Source organism: Fundulus heteroclitus, unplaced genomic scaffold (genome assembly GCF_011125445.2).
Source record: "Fundulus heteroclitus isolate FHET01 unplaced genomic scaffold, MU-UCD_Fhet_4.1 scaffold_75, whole genome shotgun sequence".
Classification (NCBI taxonomy): domain Eukaryota; kingdom Metazoa; phylum Chordata; class Actinopteri; order Cyprinodontiformes; family Fundulidae; genus Fundulus; species Fundulus heteroclitus.
Genome location: NW_023397197.1, coordinates 226,646 through 246,766, shown reverse-complemented (window position 1 = coordinate 246,766; position 20,121 = coordinate 226,646). Strand labels below are relative to the sequence as shown.

Sequence of the window (20,121 nt, the reverse complement as noted above, 5' to 3'; positions counted from 1 at the left end):
GATTTATGGATAAATATAGCTGAGTGTCATCATCATAACAGTGGAAATTAATCCCATGCTGTCTGATAATTTTGCCGATCGGAAGCATATATATAGTAAAGAGAATTGGTCCAAGGACTGAACCATGTGGTACTCCACAAGTGACCCTAGAGTTTGAGGAAGATTTATTATTAACATGAACAATCTGGAATATGTCTGACAGATAAGATCTAAACCAGCCTAATGCTTTCCCCTTAATCCCTACAGTATGTTCAAGTCTTTGTAGGAGAATATTGTGATCAACTGTATCAAATGCAGCACTGAGATCTAACAGGACAAGTATAGACACAAGTCCATTATCTGAGGCCATGAGAATATCATTAGTGACCTTCACCAGAGCTGTTTCAGTGCTATGATGAGCTCTGAAGCCTGACTGAAACTCCTCAAGTAGGTCATTGCTTTGTAAATGTTCACAAAGGTGATTAGCAACTACTTTCTCAAGAATTTTAGATAAGAAAAGAAGATTAGATATAGGTCTGTAATTTACTAACTCATCTTGATCAAGAGATGGTTTCTTAAGTAAAGGTTTAATAACAGCTACTTTAAAAGCCTGTGGTACATATCCATCTACTAAGGATAGATTAATCATGTCTAAAATAGGACCACTGATCAGAGGGAATACCTCTTTAAACAACGTGGTTGGGATTGGGTCTAACATACAGGTAGAAGGTTTAGATGAAGCTAAAATTTTAGACCTTATATTCAATAGACCACATTTAATTGTTTTATTTTTTGGTTCAAGTTGAGTCATATTGATGTTTATTAGATTTTTACGATTTGTTCCTTTTAGATCAGTTTTTGATCTGTTCAGTTTTGGCCGTGGGAAAGACACCGTCTCAATAGGGTAATGGGTGGGTAACAGTACAGAAGCTGCAGAGAGGAGTGTTAAACTACGGCTCTGCTTCCTGGTCTGGACCCTGGGTTATCAGCATTTAGGAGACATTAAGGGACAGAAACATTCAGACGTTTCTCACCTTTGAATTAAATAACTTACTAAGACAAAGATGCATCTTTTCTTTTCTCTTGATTAAAAATTAGTGGTGATTAAAAATTAGTGGTGTGCTTACTTAATTGATAATTATTAATATCCACGAGAGCATCATGCTGAGCCTGCCAGGATTTGCATTATCATCTTGAATCTTCCCACTGTGGGACGCTGCATGAAACTATTCCTAATTAACCATTAGATTTATTTAAATAAACTGAAATTATTCTAACTGCAAGTGATAAGAGGAGTAGGAGAGGGATAGGTGGGATTTAATTGAAGAGGTTTGATTTATGATCTGTAAAATCAGTTCAAACTTTGTCATAAAGTTCCTCTATAACTTTATTCCTCCATACCTGAGAGCTTCCAGTCTCCAGTGTGGATCCTTCAGTCCAGCCGACAGCAGCTTCACTCCTGAGTCTCCTGGATGATTGTAGCTCAGGTCCAACTCTTTCAGATGGGAGGGGTTGGAGCTCAGAGCTGAGATCATTGAAGCACAGCCTTCCTCTGAGACCAGACAGCCTGACAAGCTGCAGACACACAATTCAACACATGATGTTGTTTTAATAAGCAAAAAAATAGAAATCAAACTGTATTTAGTTCTGTAGGTTATAAAAAGTAACATCTGACACATTTAAACGGATGAATCCTGACTAGAGCTTCACTGGGTTGGAAACTGCAAACTGACACAAACTCTGCAGAAGGTTCTAGCTTTAAGGGAAATTCAAACTGGACCTAAAATACCAAAGATAAACTGGTTGACCCAGTAGAACCATTGTTCTGGTGTCTAAATTGCTTTACTATTTTTTTAATCTAATTGGAGTCAATAATTGAAGCTGAGATAAAGAATAAAGCAGTGGTTTGGATCAGTTGCATTAGCAGCGTATGGTGAGCACATATTTCACACTTGCAGAATCAGCAGAATGTCTTTGAGAAATCTCCCATCTGAGGTCAGATCCAGTTTTTCAGTGTGCTCCCTTTCTTCTACTCTTTGTTAAACTTTTTCCCATACTTTCCCACTTACTGCCTCTCATTCTCTTGCTGTCTCATCACTAGTTTCCCTGTCACTCTGGGCTCTGGCCTGCGTGTGTTTGGGATGTGCTGAGTCAACTCTGGTGGACGTGATGACCAGGAAACTGGGACATGGAAAGGACAACCTATCTACCACTAATATTCCGCTTTATTGTGGGAAACTGGAAGATAATTAAATGATTTCTCTCAGAAAGAAATTCAAGCCCAAACAAACAACTTCACCTTCAAAAACACTGGGTCCTGGTTATGGGAGTAGCTTTTCCCCTGTTACCATCAGTGTGTTGAACTCTAAACTGGACTCTGCATCACACTTGCATCATTATTTTGCACTACCAACGTTGCCCAACTTTTTATAATCCATTTGAATAGTACACAACTGAACGTTTTTATTTTGCACTGCACTGAACTTTTCATATTAATGCCTTTTTGAACCATTATTTTTGCACTATAAACATAGAAGAACATTATTCTGCACACTCTAGATGAATAATATAACAGAATCAGAATGTTTATTATTGTCATTGTGCATCATGTTCCACACATGTACAACGAGATTAAAGCCAGCTCCAACCAGTGCACTAATATAAAAATGTGAAATAATCAAAAATATATATAATATACAGTAGTGTTATGTATATTAGATATAATATATTTTACTGTATAGATTGTTAAATATGTGTGTAAATATTTCAGGACAGAAACTGTAAATATTGTAGAGTCAAGATTGCATAATGAATAATGTCAATAAACTTATATTTCCATCATGTTTTTAGCAGGTAATGAACATAAATCTGGTTTCAACAGGATGGAGAACTTTGTACCTGAGAGTTTCCAGTCTGCAGTTTGGACTCTCCAGTCCAGCAGAGAGAAGCTTCACTCCTGAATCCTGCAGGTTGTTGTTACTCAGGTCCAGTTCTCTGAGACTGGAGGACTGGGAGCTGAGAACTGAGGACAGAGCTTCACAGCTTCTCTCTGAGAGGTTACAGCCACTCAGTCTGAGGAGACAGGGAGAAAAATCTGCTATTAAACAATTCATCAGAAATATTGTTGATTTCTTTACAGTCACCAATGTCCTCCTTGGAAAGATTGATGAATCTGTCTGATTTTACACGTCTTTATGTTGCCTTTTGTTATGAACTGGTTCATTGTAAATAAACGACCTTTAGGTGTCATTTAGGATGCTGAGATGGAGAAAAAGTGAGGAGGCTCAGAGAAACTGTGTGAATAAAAACAACAACTTGCTTTTCAAGCACTTGCTGCCAAATGTTAAAAAATATCAGAAATTTTTGTGACAGGGCCGTCAACTGCTGCCATGGCTGACGATGACGGTGGTGGAGACATCAGGTCTCTCAGTGACAGCAACATGTAGCAGAACCTGCACTAAGCTGGGCTGCTTTCAGAATACAAGGCTGTGTAATGAGCAGGTTAAAGCAACCCAACCACTTGGTAAATCTGATAAAATGATACAACATCAATACAGTAATCTTAGCTAATGTTCTAAGGCCAAGTTAGTCTGCTTTGTAAATGTTAGTGATGGGTCCTGCAACACCGATGTGTGGACCATTATTTTATAATGTATTAAAATTTTAAATTCTGCATAATCTTCAAAGTGACTGCTTTAATGCATTATAAGAGAAAACAATAAAAGTTACATTTCTGACACATTTTGTTGTCGGAGGTCCTGGAAATGTTTAATTCTTTAATGGGGCACAAAAAAACCTTTGAGAATCACTCCTATACGAGGAATCTGTGTCTGGTTTCTATTCATGAGGAATAAAGGTCAGACAAAAGTTAACAAATCTATCATTGAACTAACATTTCCATCTTGTTTTAGCAGGTGATGGACAGAAATCTGGTTTCAACAGGATGTAGAATTTTGTACCTGAGAGTTTCCAGTCTGCAGTTTGGACTCTCCAGTCCAGCAGAGAGAAACTTCACTCCTGAATCCTGCAGGTTGTTGTTCCTCAGGTCCAGTTCTCTCAGACTGGAGGACTGGGAGCTGAGAACTGAGGACAGAGCTTCACAGCTTCTCTCTGAGAGGTTACAGCCACTCAGTCTGAGGAGACAGGGAGAAAAATCTGCTATTAAACAATTCATCAGAAATATTGTTGATTTCTTTACAGTCACCAATGTTCTCCTTGGAAGGATTGATGGATCTGTCTGATTTTACACGTCTTTATGTTCCCTTTTATTGTGAACTGGTTCATTATAAATAAACTACCTTTAGGGGTAATTTAGGATGCTGAGATGGAGAAAAAGTGAGGAGGCTCAGAGAAACTGTGTGAATAAAAACAACAACTTGCTTTTCAAGCAATTGCTGCCAAATGTTCAAAAATATCAGAAATGTTTGTGGCAGGGCCGTCAACAGCTGCCATGGCTGATGATGACGGTGGTGGAGACATCAGGTCTCTCAGTGGCAGCAACATGTAGCAGAACCTGAGCTAAGCTGGGCTGCTTTCAGAACACATCATAATGTTAATAAACTCCTAAAAAGGGATAAAGCCTAATGTAACTGAAGTGTGTCATTAATATTAATGGCTTGATATTATTTTGCCTTATTTTCATCTTGTTTATTCTGGGTCTCTGAATTTTATTGATGATGAGGTTCATGAAGTTAAAATTAACATGTGCCGTCTTTCCAGAGAGAGAAGGAGCTGTGTTTGCAGGCAGTGAACATTTTAGTTTCATCCTTTGTTTTAACTGCAGGTACGAGTCGGGCTAACAACCTTTTATATTGTTGTAATTATATAGTTAAAAAGTGTGGCAATGTTGAAATACTAGCTGCTAGGAACCATTTAATATAATGTATTTAAAATTTAAAATGGATTCTGAGTAATGATCACATAAACGGCTTTTAGGAACCAAAACTTCACTGCTGCCGCCCCAAACCATCAGGAACTCAGACTCATTACAGAACTACAAATCCCACTTATTTAAACTTGTTTTTCTGTAGTATGATTTTTAGTATATTTCTGCGTTTCTAAAAATTGTTTTTTAAGAGTCTTTCCATACTTAGCTAGCTTAGCTTTAACACAAATATATCACTGAGACATTTTTTCATATTCTTTACCCAAAATACTTTCAAAACATATTCAAGTTCTTTCTGAGCAAAGTAATTCTCACAAAGATGAATGGTTTCCAAGGCAGAAGTGTGTAGAACACATTAAACTTCAACATGAACAGTTTTTTCTAGCTTACTTGATGGAACAATGATTTTTCCAGAGAAAATACATAAAAGATAGTTTAAGGTAAGAGCACTCACTATGTCACATAATTCACGTACAAAGCTGGCAAAGGTGAGATGTCTCACTATAATTGAATATCAAACCCTAAACCTTTTTAACTGTTATTAGCATGGATGTACTTGGACTAATTTTAAACTGTGAACTTATTTATTATATTATTTCTGTAATTTATTCATGGCATGAATTTATTGCTCTTTTAGCTAAAGGCTCGACTATTATTATTATTATTATTATTATTATATTTTTATTATTAGAATTAATGCATTAAAACAGAAAAATATAAAAGTTATAATTCTGACACATTTTGTTGGGATGGGCGTCCAGAATATATTTCATTCTTCAAATTGGTCACAAAATAAAACCTTTGAGAATCACTCTACGATGAATCTGTGCCTGGTTTCTTTTTATAGGCAAAAAAAGTTTACAAATCTATCAGTGAACTAACTCTTCCATCATGTTTTAACAGGTAATGGACAGAAATCTGGTTTCAACAGGATGGAGAACTTTGTACCTGAGAGTTTCCAGTCTGCAGTTTGGACTCTCCAGTCCAGCAGAGAGAAGCTTCATTCCTGAATCCTGCAGGTTGTTGTTACTCAGGTCCAGTTCTCTGAGACTGGAGGACTGGGAGCTGAGAACTGAGGACAGAGCTTCACAGCTTCTCTCTGAGAGGTTACAGCCACTCAGTCTGAGGAGACAGGGAGAAAAATCTGCTATTAAACAATTCATCAGAAATATTGTTGATTTCTTTACAGTCACCAATGTTCTCCTTGGAAAGATTGATGGATCTGTCTGATTTTACACATCTTTATGTTGCCTTTTGTTGTGAACTGGTTCATTATAAATAAACTACCTTAACATGTAATTTAGGATGGAGAAAAAGTGAGGAGGCTCAGAGAAACTGTGTGAATAAAAACAACAACTCGCTTTTCAAGCACTTGCTGCTAAATGTTCAAAAATAACAGAAATGTTTGTGGCAGGGCCGTCAACAGCTGCCATGGCTGATGATGACGGTGGTGGAGACATCAGGTCTCTCAGTGGCAGCAACATGTAGCAGAACCTGCACTAAGCTGGGCTGCTTTCAGAACACAAGGCTGTGTAATGATCAGGTTAAAGCAACCCAACCACTTGGTAAATCTGATAAAATGATACAACATCAATACAGTAATCTTAGCTAATGTTCTAAGGCCAAGTTAGTCTGCATTGTAAATGTTAGTGATGGGTCCTGCAACGCCGATGTGTGGACCATTATTTTATAATGTATTAAAATTTTAAATTCTGCATAATCTTCAAAGTGACTGCTTTAATGCATTATAAGAGAAAACAATAAAAGTTACATTTCTGACACATTTTGTTGTCGGAGGTCCTGGAAATGTTTAATTCTTTAATGGGGCACAAAAAAACCTTTGCGAATCACTCCTATACGAGGAATCTGTGTCTGGTTTCTATTCATAGGGAGTAATGGTCAGACAAAAGTTAACAAATCTATCAGTGAACTAACTCTTCCATCATGTTTTTAGCAGGTAATGGACAGAAATCTGGCTTCAACAGGATGGAGAACTTTGTACCTGAGAGTTTCCAGTCTGCAGTTTGGACTCTCCAGTCCAGCAGAGAGAAGCTTCACTCCTGAATCCTGCAGGTTGTTGTTACTCAGGTCCAGTTCTCTGAGACTGGAGGACTGGGAGCTGAGAACTGAGGACAGAGCTTCACAGCTTCTCTCTGAGAGGTTACAGCCACTCAGTCTGAGGAGACAGGGAGAAAAATCTGCTATTAAACAATTCATCAGAAATATTGTTGATTTCTTTACAGTCACCAATGTTCTCCTTGGAAAGATTGATGAATCTGTCTGATTTTACACGTCTTTATGTCGCCTTTTATTGTGAACTGGTTCATTATAAATAAACTACCTTTAGGTGTAATTTAGGATGCTGAGATGGAGAAAAAGTGAGGAGGCTCAGAGAAACTGTGTGAATAAAAACAACAAATTGCTTTTCAAGCAATTGCTGCCAAATGTTCAAAAATATCAGAAATGTTTGTGGCAGGGCCGTCAACAGCTGCCATGGCTGACGATGACGGTGGTGGAGACATCAGGTCTCTCAGTGGCAGCAACATGTAGCAGAACCTGAGCTAAGCTGGGCTGCTTTCAGAACACATCATAATGTTAATAAACTCCTAAAAAGGGATAAAACTTAATGTAACTGAAGTGTGTCATTAATATTAATGGCTTGATATTATTTTGCCTTATTTTCATCTTGTTTATTCTGGGTCTCTGAATTTTATTGATGATGAGGTTCATGAAGTTAAAATTAACATGTGCCGTCTTTCCAGAGAGAGAAGGAGCTGTGTCTGCAGGCAGTGAACATTTTAGTTTCAGCCTTTGTTTTAACTGCAGGTACGAGTCGGGCTAAAAAACTTTTATATTGTTGTGATTATATAGTTAAAAAGTGTGGCAATGTTGAAATACTAGCTGCTAGGAACCATTTAATATAATGTATTTAAAATTTAAAATGGATTCTGAGTAATGATCACATAAACAGCTTTTAGGAACCAAAACTTCACTGCTGCCGCCCCAAACCATCAGGAACTCAGACTCATTACAGAACTACAAATCCCACTTATTTAAACTTGTTTTTCTGTAGTATGATTTTTAGTATATTTCTGCGTTTCTAAAAATTGTTTTTTAAGAGTCTTTCCATACTTAGCTAGCTTAGCTTTAACACAAATATATCACTGAGACATTTTTTCATATTCTTTACCCAAAATACTTTCAAAACATATTCAAGTTCTTTCTGAGCAAAGTAATTCTCACAAAGACGAATGTTTTCCAAGGCAGAAGTGTGTAGAACACATTAAACTTCAACATGAACAGTTTTTTCTAGCTTACTTGATGGAACAATGATTTTTCCGGAGAAAATACATCAAAGATAGTTTAAGGTAAGAGCACTCACTCTGTCACGTAATTCACGTACAACGCTGGCAAAGGTGAGATGTCTCACTATAATTGAATATCAAACCCTAAACCTTTTTAACTGTTATTAGCATGGATGTACTTGGACTAATTTTAAACTGTGAACTTATTTATTATATTATTTCTGTAATTTATTCATGGCATGAATTTATTGCTCTTTTAGCTAAAGGCTCGACTATTATTATTATTATTATTATTATTATATTTTTATTATTAGAATTAATGCATTAAAACAGAAAAATATAAAAGTTATAATTCTGACACATTTTGTTGGGATGGGCGTCCAGAATATATTTCATTCTTCAAATTGGTCACAAAATAAAACCTTTGAGAATCACTCTACGATGAATCTGTGCCTGGTTTCTTTTTATAGGCAAAAAAAGTTAACAAATCTATCAGTGAACTAACTCTTCCATCATGTTTTAACAGGTAATGGACAGAAATCTGGTTTCAACAGGATGGAGAACTTTGTACCTGAGAGTTTCCAGTTTGCAGTTTGGACTCTCCAGTCCAGCAGAGAGAAGCTTCACTCCTGAATCCTGCAGGTTGTTGTTACTCAGGTCCAGTTCTCTGAGACTGGAGGACTGGGAGCTGAGAACTGAGGACAGAGCTTCACAGCTTCTCTCTGAGAGGTTACAGCCACTCAGTCTGAGGAGACAGGGAGAAAAATCTGCTATTAAACAATTCATCACAAATATTGTTGATTTCTTTACAGTCACCAATGTTCTCCTTGGAAAGATTGATGGATCTGTCTGATTTTACACATCTTTATGTTCCCTTTTGTTGTGAACTGGTTCATTATAAATAAACTACCTTTAGGGGTAATTTAGGATGCTGAGATGGAGAAAAAGTGAGGAGGCTCAGAGAAACTGTGTGAATAAAAACAACAACTTGCTTTTCAAGCAATTGCTGCCAAATGTTCAAAAATATCAGAAATGTTTGTGGCAGGGCCGTCAACAGCTGCCATGGCTGATGATGACGGTGGTGGAGACATCAGGTCTCTCAGTGGCAGCAACATGTAGCAGAACCTGAGCTAAGCTGGGCTGCTTTCAGAACACATCATAATGTTAATAAACTCCTAAAAAGGGATAAAGCCTAATGTAACTGAAGTGTGTCATTAATATTAATGGCTTGATATTATTTTGCCTTATTTTCATCTTGTTTATTCTGGGTCTCTGAATTTTATTGATGATGAGGTTCATGGATAGTTAAAACTAACATGTGCCATCTTTCCAGAGAGAGAAGGAGCTGTGTATGCAGGCAGTGAACATTTTAGTTTCATCCTGTGTTTTAACTGCAGGTACGAGTCGGGCTAAAAAACTTTTATATTGTTGTGATTATATAGTTAAAAAGTGTGGCAATGTTGAAATACTAGCTGCTAGGAACCATTTAATATAATGTATTTAAAATTTAAAATGGATTCTGAGTAATGATCACATAAACGGCTTTTAGGAACCAAAACTTTGCTGCTGCCGCCCCAAACCATCAGGAACGCAGACTCATTACAGAACTACAAATCCCACTTATTTAAACTTGTTTTTCTGTATTATGATTTTTAGTATATTTCTGCGTTTCTAAAAATTGTTTTTTAAGAGTCTTTCCATACTTAGCTAGCTTAGCTTTAACACAAATATATCGCTGAGACATTTTTTCATATTCTTTACCAAAGATACTTTCAAAACATATTCAAGTTCTTTCTGAGCAAAGTAATTCTCACAAAGATGAATGGTTTCCAAGGCAGAAGTGTGTAGAACACATTAAACTTCAACATGAACAGTTTTTTCTAGCTTACTTGATGGAACAATGATTTTTCCAGAGAAAATACATAAAAGATAGTTTAAGGTAAGAGCACTCACTATGTCACATAATTCACGTACAAAGCTGGCAAAGGTGAGATGTCTCACTATAATTGAATATCAAACCCTAAACCTTTTTAACTGTTATTAGCATGGATGTACTTGGACTAATTTTAAACTGTGAACTTATTTATTATATTATTTCTGTAATTTATTCATGGCATGAATTTATTGCTCTTTTAGCTAAAGGCTCGACTATTATTATTATTATTATATTTTTATTATTAGAATTAATGCATTAAAACAGAAAAATATAAAAGTTATAATTCTGACACATTTTGTTGGGATGGGCGTCCAGAATATATTTCATTCTTCAAATTGGTCACAAAATAAAACCTTTGAGAATCACTCTACGATGAATCTGTGCCTGGTTTCTTTTTATAGGCAAAAAAAAGTTAACAAATCTATCAGTGAACTAACTCTTCCATCATGTTTTAGCAGGTAATGGACAGAAATCTGGTTTCAACAGGATGGAGAACTTTGTACCTGAGAGTTTCCAGTCTGCAGTTTGGACTCTCCAGTCCAGCAGAGAGAAGCTTCACTCCTGAATCCTGCAGATTGTTGTTCCTCAGGTCCAGTTCTCTGAGACTGGAGGACTGGGAGCTGAGAACTGAGGACAGAGCTTCACAGCTTCTCTCTGAGAGGTTACAGCCACTCAGTCTGAGGAGACAGGGAGAAAAATCTGCTATTAAACAATTCATCAGAAATATTGTTGATTTATTTACAGTCACCAATGTTCTCCTTGGAAAGATTGATGGATCTGTCTGATTTTACACGTCTTTATGTTGCAACATGAATCAATATTTACCTCATTAGCAGATTTCTCACTATCAGAAATAAAAGCAGCAACAATCTGTGTCCTTACAGAGCTTTGTTGGAGGCTTTAACCACTGGCAGCAGCCTCAGGAGAACCTCCTCTGAAGCAAAATATTTCTTCAGGTCAAACACATCCAGATCTTCTGCTGATGACACTAAGATGAAGATCAGAGCTGACCAGTGAGCAGGAGACAGTTTATCTGTGGAGAGACTTCCTGATCTCAGAGACTGTTGGATCTCCTCCACTAGAGAACGATCCTTCAGTTCATTCAGACAGTGGAACAGATTGATGCTTTTCTCTGCAGACACATTCTCACTGATCTGCTCCTTGATGTACTGAACTGTTTCCTGATTGGTCTGTGAGCTACTTCCTGTCTGTGTCAGCAGACCTTGTAGGAGTCTCTGATTGGTCTGCAGTGAAAGTCCCAGGAGGAACCGGAGGAACAAGTCCAGGTGTCCATTTGGACTCTGTAAGGCCTGATCAACAGCTGTCTGGTGAAGAGACTTTAGTTTAGGTTTCTTAGAAAATAAAGACTTCTTAGATGTTTGTGTTTCTTCCATCAGGTTGACACCAGAGGTGATGAAGGTCAGATGAACATGAAGAGCAGCCAGAAACTCCTGAAGACTCAGATGGACGAAGCAGAACACCTTGTCCTGGATCAGTCCTCCTCTCTCCTCTCTAAAGATCTGTGTGAACACTCCTGAGTACACTGAGGCTGCTCTGATATCGATGCCACACTCTGTCAGGTCTGATTCATAGAAGATCAGGTTTCCTTTCTGCAGCTGATCAAAAGCCAGTTTTCCCAGAGACTCAATCATCTTCCTGCTCTCTGGACTCCAGTGTGGATCTGTTGCAGCTCCTCCATCATACTTGGCCTTCTTCACTTTGGTCTGAACCACCAGGAAGTGGATGTACATCTCAGTCAGGGTGCTGGGCAGCTCTCCTCCCTCTCTGGTCTCCAACACGTCCTCCAGAACCGTAGCAGTGATCCAGCAGAAGACTGGGATGTGGCACATGATGTGGAGGCTTCTTGATGTCTTCATGTGGGAGATGATCCTCCTGGCCTGCTCCTTATCTCTGAACCTCTTCCTGAAGTACTCCTCCTTCTGTGGGTCAGTGAACCCTCTGACCTCTGTCACCATGCCAACACACTCAGGAGGGATCTGATTGGCTGCTGCAGGTCGTGTGGTTATCCAGAGGCGAGCAGAGGGAAGCAGTTTCCCCCTGATGAGGTTTGTCAGCAGAACATCCACTGAGGTGGACTCTGTAGCATCAGTCAGGATCTCCTGGTTCTGGAAGTCCAGAGGAAGTCGACTCTCATCCAGACCATCAAAGATAAACAGAACCTGGAAGTCTTCAAAGCTGCAGATTTCTTTGGTTTCAGTAAAGAAGTGATGAACAAGGTCCACCAAGCTGAACTTTTTCTCTTTCAGCACATTCAGCTCTCTGAAGGTGAATGGAAATATGAAGTGGAAGTTCTGATGGGCTTTGTCTTCAGCCCAGTCCAGAGTGAACTTCTGGGTTAGAACTGTTTTCCCAATGCCAGCCACTCCCTTAGTCATCACTGTTCTGATTGGTTGATCTCTTCCAGGTGGGACTTTAAAGATGTCTTCTTGTCTGATGGTTGTTTCTGGTCTGTGTGGTTTCCTGGATGCTGTTTCAATCTGTCTGACCTCATGTTCATCATTGACCTCTCCAGTCCCTCCCTCTGTGATGTAGAGCTCTGTGTAGATCTGGTTCAGAAGGGTTGGACTTCCTGCTTTAGCGATCCCCTCAAACACACACTGGAACTTCTCCTTCAGACCAGATTTAAGTTGATGTTGAATTGGAGCAAAATTTTCTAAATTAACACAAAAAGTGAAATCAGGAAGGAAACCAAATGATCTTCTGAAGATGATGTGAATAAATGTGATTCCATCTCTTCAGACATCAGTAAATGTGTGATTTATCCATCAGGTTAAATCTTTGTAGAAATCCTCTTACTGCTCTGCAGACGGTCAGCCAGCTCGTCCTGCTTCATCCTCCTCAGGAAGTTCAGAGTGATCTTCATCAGTGCCTCTCTGCTGCTCCTCCTCTGCTCTTCATCCTCACCTTCCAACACCTCCTCATCATCTCCCTGACTCTCTGAGCAGTCTGGGTCATCTGGACTCAGAACCTTCTGGATCTTCTTCAGCTCCTTCTTCACAAAAGTGACAATGTTGTCCTCCAGCAGCTGGAACAGAATAATATATGAAGGACACATCAGACTGAGATCATGGATCCAAACATCAGAACCATGTTGGACAGACTGACGGTCCACTGGTCCACAAAGTCCAGCATGGAGAGGACTGAACAGAACCGATGGAAAAGTAGTTGTTGTACATGTACAGACCATAAATATGGAGTCCAGCTGGGTTTGATGCTGCCGGGCAGACGGACCTCTGGGAACCTCTGAGTTCTGCTGGTCCACTCTGTGGAGGAACCAGAACAATTAGGAAGGAAGGAAATAATCATCCAGCAGTTTTCACAGATGAAATCACCAAGAGCTTCACAGTAAAAGTCCTTAAGACAGAAAAACTGAAATGAACACGACACAAAGAAGTCAACAAGAGGAAGAAGAAATAAAAAAGCTTGCAGATGACTTTTTAAAAGTATAAAAATGTTAAAGCGTGTGTCTGCACTACCTACAGAAAGGTTTCCTACTCACAGTTCATTCTGAGGCCTTATTCTTAAAATCAAAAGCAAATTTAGAGGAGCAGAATAAAGCTGACTTAAAAGCCTTTTTGCTATAAGCTTCTACTTTGAAGTTATTCCTCTGGATCCAAAGCACTGGGCTGTTGTCCCTCTGTGGAACGTTGTGAGGCTGAGCCACAGGGAACCCTCTAAGCTTTTCTTACAGACTACCTACAGCCAGCCTCTTCTGCTCTTCCTCCCCCTGGAGAGACTTCAGTTCCATGGTATAAAAGATGTACAGCAGAGAGGCGATCAACAGGATAGATAAGCACAGGGCGGCCAGCAGGTAGAAGGATATACGAGGGAAAGGCTGCTGTGCTCCCAGAGCGAAGTAGGGAACCGCTGCTATGGCCAGCTCCAGGAAGAGCAGAGCCAAGCCCATCAATCCAGTGTGTGCAGCGGTGTAGCGCATCCTCTCAGCACAGTGCAAGCCCATTTTGACTTCTGTGTGTGCCTCGGTTAGAGTGTCAACCAGCTCAGCTAGCTTCCCTGCAAGAGTGTCCTGAGACTTGTCACTTCCAGTCTGAGCTGGAATGTGAGATTCTAGCGATAACTCGGCAGTGAGAGCCTCCTGATCAGAATATGGGAGAAGATGGCCAGAAACGGAGCCTTTGGTGGTGGACATGAAATCACAATAAACGGCGGCTTTGGAGGAACACTTGAACAAGATGTAGTCGATCCAAATACCTTTCTCAAAGGGGACGAGCTAATTTTTACTGATGAAGAGGTCATCTGCAAATAAAGTCATACCATTTTAAGACCCATCCAATTTAGCTGTTTCTACACAAGAGTCCCTCAGTCCAGTGTAAGACATCAGTAGTCTGCAGCCGAGGTCTGGAGGGCGCATGTAGATGTCACCTACCATAATGACCACATCTGCTCCTGTAGACGTAAAGGGCGGATGAATTGCTGCAGCTCCCAGGCCTGGACCACTCTGTTGGAGAGGTAAGACTCCTTCTCTCTGCTGAATTCTGCATACAGTTGTGTGACATAGACATTTGCAGTCAGGGCCGCCAGATTCAGAATGGCCATCTCAACGGCTTTGCCTCCAAACCAGTCCCCATGGTGAGCCATGTAAAGGTAACCGTTCAAAGAGTAGCGATAAAGGGACATGTCAAGGATTTGGAGTTTGGAAAGAATGGCCAGTCCACTTCCTGTGACTCCGCATTTGAAGTAATGAGAGTTACGATGAGTAGAGGCCAGCTTTGTTTTCAAGTAGAGAAAGTCCTTCTCACTCCACACCTCTTGCAGTAAGATGACTTTGTTAACGGTATGACTTCCTCATTGCGTTCTGCATTAGACAATGTAGCTCCCTTTAAAAAGAATGTGATTATTCAGAGGAAGCTGGCTCCCTGGTTTAATTCAGAGCTGCGTTCCTTGAAGCACAATGTTAGGAAATTGGAGAGAAAATGGCGCTCTACACACCATGAGGAATCTTACCTAATCTGGAAAGACAGTCTACTGTTGTATAAAAAGACCCCTCACAGAGTTAGAGCAGCATATTTTTCATCATTAATTGAGGAGAACAAAATAATCCTAGATTTATCTTCAGTAGAGTTGCCAAACTTACACAGAGTCATAGTTCCGTTGATCCATCCATTCCCATAGCTCTTAGAAGTAATGATTTTATGGGATTCTTCATAAATAAAATTGATTCCATTGAAAATAAAATAATTGGCATCCTCCCAAACATGATTACCTCGTCCTCAGTAAGTGAGGCAGCGTTGGAGGAATCTTTAGAACCTGTGTAGTGTTTGAACTGTTTAGAAGCAGTAGAGCTTTCTGAGCTATCTAAAATTTTAGCTTCATCTAAACCTTCTACCTGTATGTTAGACCCAATCCCAACCAAGTTGTTTAAGGAGGTATTCCCTCTGATCAGTGGTCCTATTTTAGACATGATTAATCTATCCTTGGTAAATGGATATGTACCACAGGCTTTTAAAGTAGCTGTTATTAAACCTTTACTTAAAAAACCTTCTCTTGATCAAGATGAGTTAGTAAATTACAGACCTATATCTAATCTTCTTTTCTTATCTAAAATTCTTGAGAAAGTAGTTGCTAATCAACTTTGTGAACATTTACAAAGTAATGACCTACTTGAGGAGTTTCAGTCAGGCTTCAGAGCTCATCATAGCACTGAAACAGCTCTGATGAAGGTCACTAGTGATATTCTCATGGCCTCAGATAATGGACTTGTGTCTGTACTTGTCATGTTAGATCTCAGTGCTGCATTTGATACAGTTGATCACAATATTCTCCTACAAAGACTTGAGCATACTGTAGGGATTGAGGGGGAAAGCATTAGGCTGGTTTAAATATTATCTGTCAGACAGATTCCAATTTGTTCATGTTAATAATAAATCTTCTTCAAACTCTAGGGTCACTTGTGGAGTACCACAGGGTTCAGTCCTTGGACCAATTCTCTTTACTATATATGCTTCCGATTGGCAAAATTATCAAACAACATGGAATTAATTTCCACTGTTATGCTGATGACACTCAGCTATATTTATCCATAAATCCTGATGAATCCAATCAATTACTTCAACTGCAGTCATGTCTTGATGACATCAAAAGCTGGATAACTTCAAATTCCCTGCAGTTAAATTCTGAAAAGACGGAGGTGTACTCTTTTGACTGCTTGACCTTAAACAATAAACTTCTTAATCAATCCCTTAATCTGGATGGCATTAACTTGGCCTCTGGTAATAAAGTAAAAAATCTTGGTGTTATTTTTGACCAAGACATGTCATTTAAATCCCATATTAAACAGGTTTCCAGAGTTTCCTTTTTTCACCTCAGGAATATCGCCAAAATTAGAAACATTCTGTCCAGGGGTTATGCTGAAAAACTAGTCCATGCATTTGTTACTTCAAGGCTGGACTATTGTAATTCTTTACTATCAAGAAGTCCACAAAATGCAGGAAGTCCACAAAATGCAGTTCTGATGAAAATCAACAAGAGGGATCATATTTCTCCAATTTTAGCTTCCCTTCATTGGCTTCCAGTTAAATCAAGAATAGAATTTAAAATTCTTCTTCTAATGTCTAAAGCCCTAATATTATATAATATCAAATATCAGAGCTTTAATTACCCCCTCTGTGTCTAACAGAGCACTTCGCTCTCAGACTGCAGGTCTACTGGTGGTTCCTAGTGTCTCTTTATGGCTACAGTATAGCTCAGACACAAAGTACAGGCTTTGCATGCAAGAGATTGCGGGATCGAATTCCGGTGTGGGAGACTTAGAGTATTATATTGTTGCCACGATAGTCGGGCGGTAAATGCTCCTGCCCTTCATGCGGGAGACATGGGTTTGACTCACGGAGGTGACAGTAATTTTTGGGAGGTCGTGGCCTAGTGGTTAGAGCAGCGCGCTTGCACTCAGAGAAGGATGCAAGTACCTGGTTCGATCCCCAGTGCCGGCACTCTGGGTCCCTGAGCAAGACCCTTAATAGAATAGAATAGAATAGAATTCAACTATATTGTCATTGCACTGTCACAAGTACAAAGCAACAAAATGTGTTCTCTGCTTTTAACCCATCACCCTTGGGGAGCAGTGGGCTGCCACTGTGCGGCGCCCGGGGAGCAATCTGGGGTTAAGCGTCTTGCTCATGGACCCAGAGTGCAGGCGCCGGGGACCAACTCCCAGTTTTGGTCCTTGAGGCAGACACCCTGTCTACTTTTAAGACTAAGAACCAGCAGAACCTCTGATGGTCCACTTCAGCTCAGCTTGGTTCCACCAACCACATGATGAAGCTTTCCTTCCCTGCTGAACTGCTCTCACAACGCACACAGGAACCAAGTCTTGATGGGTCAGACTGGCTCTACCAGCTATTTCCCAGCGGGTCGTGGAAATGTGATCCACTGTTAGTCTGACATGGAGCCAGGAAGCAGCAGAACCTCCTGATCAGCATCAACACTCCAGACATGAAGACATGAAGGTGTTTTCATCAGAACAGGGCAGCTGATTTCTGGAGATAACGGATCAAACCTCTGTCTGCAAATAGAACTGGAACATCTGAGAGCTCACTGGGAGGAACTGGGTTTCTGTTCTTGGCTCTTAATGAAATGTAACGGGTCATTTCCAGAACCTCAGCCCCCGACTGAGGAGACCGGTCCATACTAGGGCTGGTGATTGGCTAAAATATCACAACATGATTCCTTGCAGTGAAATCAGGATTTTATTAGTTTCCCAAAGTAACAATAAAGCTGCTGAAGAAAAATCTAGAGAAGCATTTAGACCAGAGCATTTCTGGACCCATTTTAATGAGTTGCTGCAGTTCTGCTAACTTGTCTGAAGCTCAACTGAAATGTAATAAATCCATTGAGATATTTAAGAGCTGAAGAACAGCTGCAGCTCTAAACTCCTGTGAGGGAACAACACCAAGTCTCTGGTTCTGATCCCAGTGATTGTTCCAGCTCCAGCTGAGAAGAACTGAAACTCTTCAGTCACTAAAACTGAGGAAGACTTTCAGATACGATGACAAAACAGTTCAGGAACAAAGAAAGAAAGTCCAGTTGGTTCCATGTTGGATTTGATTCAATCACTATGAATATGGGAGAGGGACTAAACAGTCCAGTTAGCTCATTAACATGGAACAGAACCAATCAGAGTGAGCTCCAGTCCAAACTAAATCTTTGACTTTAAGCAGAGAAAAGTGTTTAATGATGGCGACTAATCAATGAGGCCCAAAAGCAAACAGATCAGAGCTGTTAAACATGATGTAGCAGCATCCAGGACGCCTCCAACAACATCCATTCTTTCCACTTTCACTGCTGTGGTTCTGGAGAACATCCAACACACACCGCTTCACATATGAACATAGAAATGTGGGAAAAAGAGCTGAGCTCACGTTAAACACATGTTGGAATAAAAACATTTCAGACTGACTCAGTTTCCACAGTTACAGCAGTTAGATACAGCTCACCTCTCTGAGGATGCAGGTCCTGAAGATCTGAAGTTAATGAATTTCGGCATTGACCAGTCGCTTTTCAAGGACACACAGCTGGGTTCTGGTTCTGGTTCATGTGTTTCTGTCAGTCTCTTAGGATTCCTGTGAAAATAAAACTTATTTTTAACACATACATAGAAGGCAAAGCTGGTTCTGTTGGTCTGGGTCGTATTCAGACAGAAAATAAATGTAAAGATTCTTCCATTAATGTCTGATCAGCCGTCCTTCTTTCTAGGATGAATAACGTTGGACACATGTTGGTCATCAAGATCCAGGAAATGTTCTGGAAGTTGGTGAGTTTTTCCAGATGTGTCCTGCTGGAACCCAGAGCTCTAAGTAACAGGCTGGTGTCACTCAGCTGGTTCTGCAACAGTGACTTGCTGTTTGTCAGAACCCACTGGTACCATGCTGAGCTGCTCTGTTCAGTCTGGATGAAGCAGCAAAGAGGAACAGCAGCAGCTTCAGGACCACTTGGTCTCTTCTGGCCTGATATAGTGAGAACGCTGTGTGAAAAGGGCTCTGGACACTTAGAGATGCTGATCTCACCTCTGAGCGTGGCTCTGGCTCTCAGCTTCCCCACACAGAGTGGTTTTAGAGGGAGGGACTCCCTCCTCTCTGTCCTCACACTGATCCATGCTGCTGAATTCACATCCACATCAGCTCACACACACTTTCTACCTTCACCTGCAGAGGAAACACAAATCATTCATCTGCACATCAACTCTGATCATCCTTTACATCATTAGTGCTGGAAAAAGATCAGCTGCTCCTCCTCTGATTGGCTCTTCTTCTCTGCTTCATATCAGTGTCAGTTGAATGCAGTCAGACAGCAGTGAGAGGCAGAGGAAGCTGCCATCAGCTGCTGTACTTCTACTATCAGTCCACTAGATGGAGCCATGGAGCAACATTTCATCCACTGACACTGATTCACTCTGACTGAACATCAGCAACTATTTTATTTCACAATCATCAAACTCTACAAGTGGATTATCTGCTGCATCAAAGCTGAACTATTTAATAATCTGACTGAATCAAACACATTTTAACATTGATGTCATTTTATTTTGAAAGGACTCACAGGAAGCAGCAGGAAGCTGTTGTGTTTGACTTTAATGGTAGACCAGAGTTTGATTCCAGGAAATAAAACATGAAGCAGTTTGTTGAGTAAAGAAAACAAAGAAACATCAGCTGTTCATCACGTTGTTTGGTTCCAGTTCATCAATAATCTAATAATCCTGTAGATTAGTCTTCAGACAGCAGAGATGAAACTTTGTGCTGAAATCAGAAGTGAACATGTTCTCCAGACATCAGAGAGCAGAAACAAAGAGGAAAGTTCCTCAAGACAAAGTTCTGGTAGGAAACAAAGCAAACTTACAGTTTGTTCAGACGGTCCAAAGTGCTGAAGAACAAGATCTGAACCACAGACTGAGACCAAACAGAACCACCGTAGAACCAGAACCTACTTCCGTTCAAACAGAAAGTAAAAATGAACGTAGCGGGGCCATGACGTCACAGGTC

The 20,121-nt window shown here is 40.0% G+C and overlaps 1 protein-coding gene and 2 pseudogenes across 1 annotated transcript in view; 1 reads left to right on the top strand and 2 right to left on the bottom strand.

Moving 5' to 3' along the window:
- Positions 1–20,121, top strand: part of LOC118561913 — a 716,353-nt gene that overhangs the window by 559,860 nt on the left and 136,372 nt on the right. The gene's annotated exons all lie outside the window — the stretch shown is intronic.
- The window catches only part of LOC118561874, a 951,216-nt pseudogene that overhangs the window by 832,394 nt on the left and 98,701 nt on the right, over positions 1–20,121 (bottom strand).
- Positions 13,544–15,231, bottom strand: LOC118561870 (annotated as a pseudogene).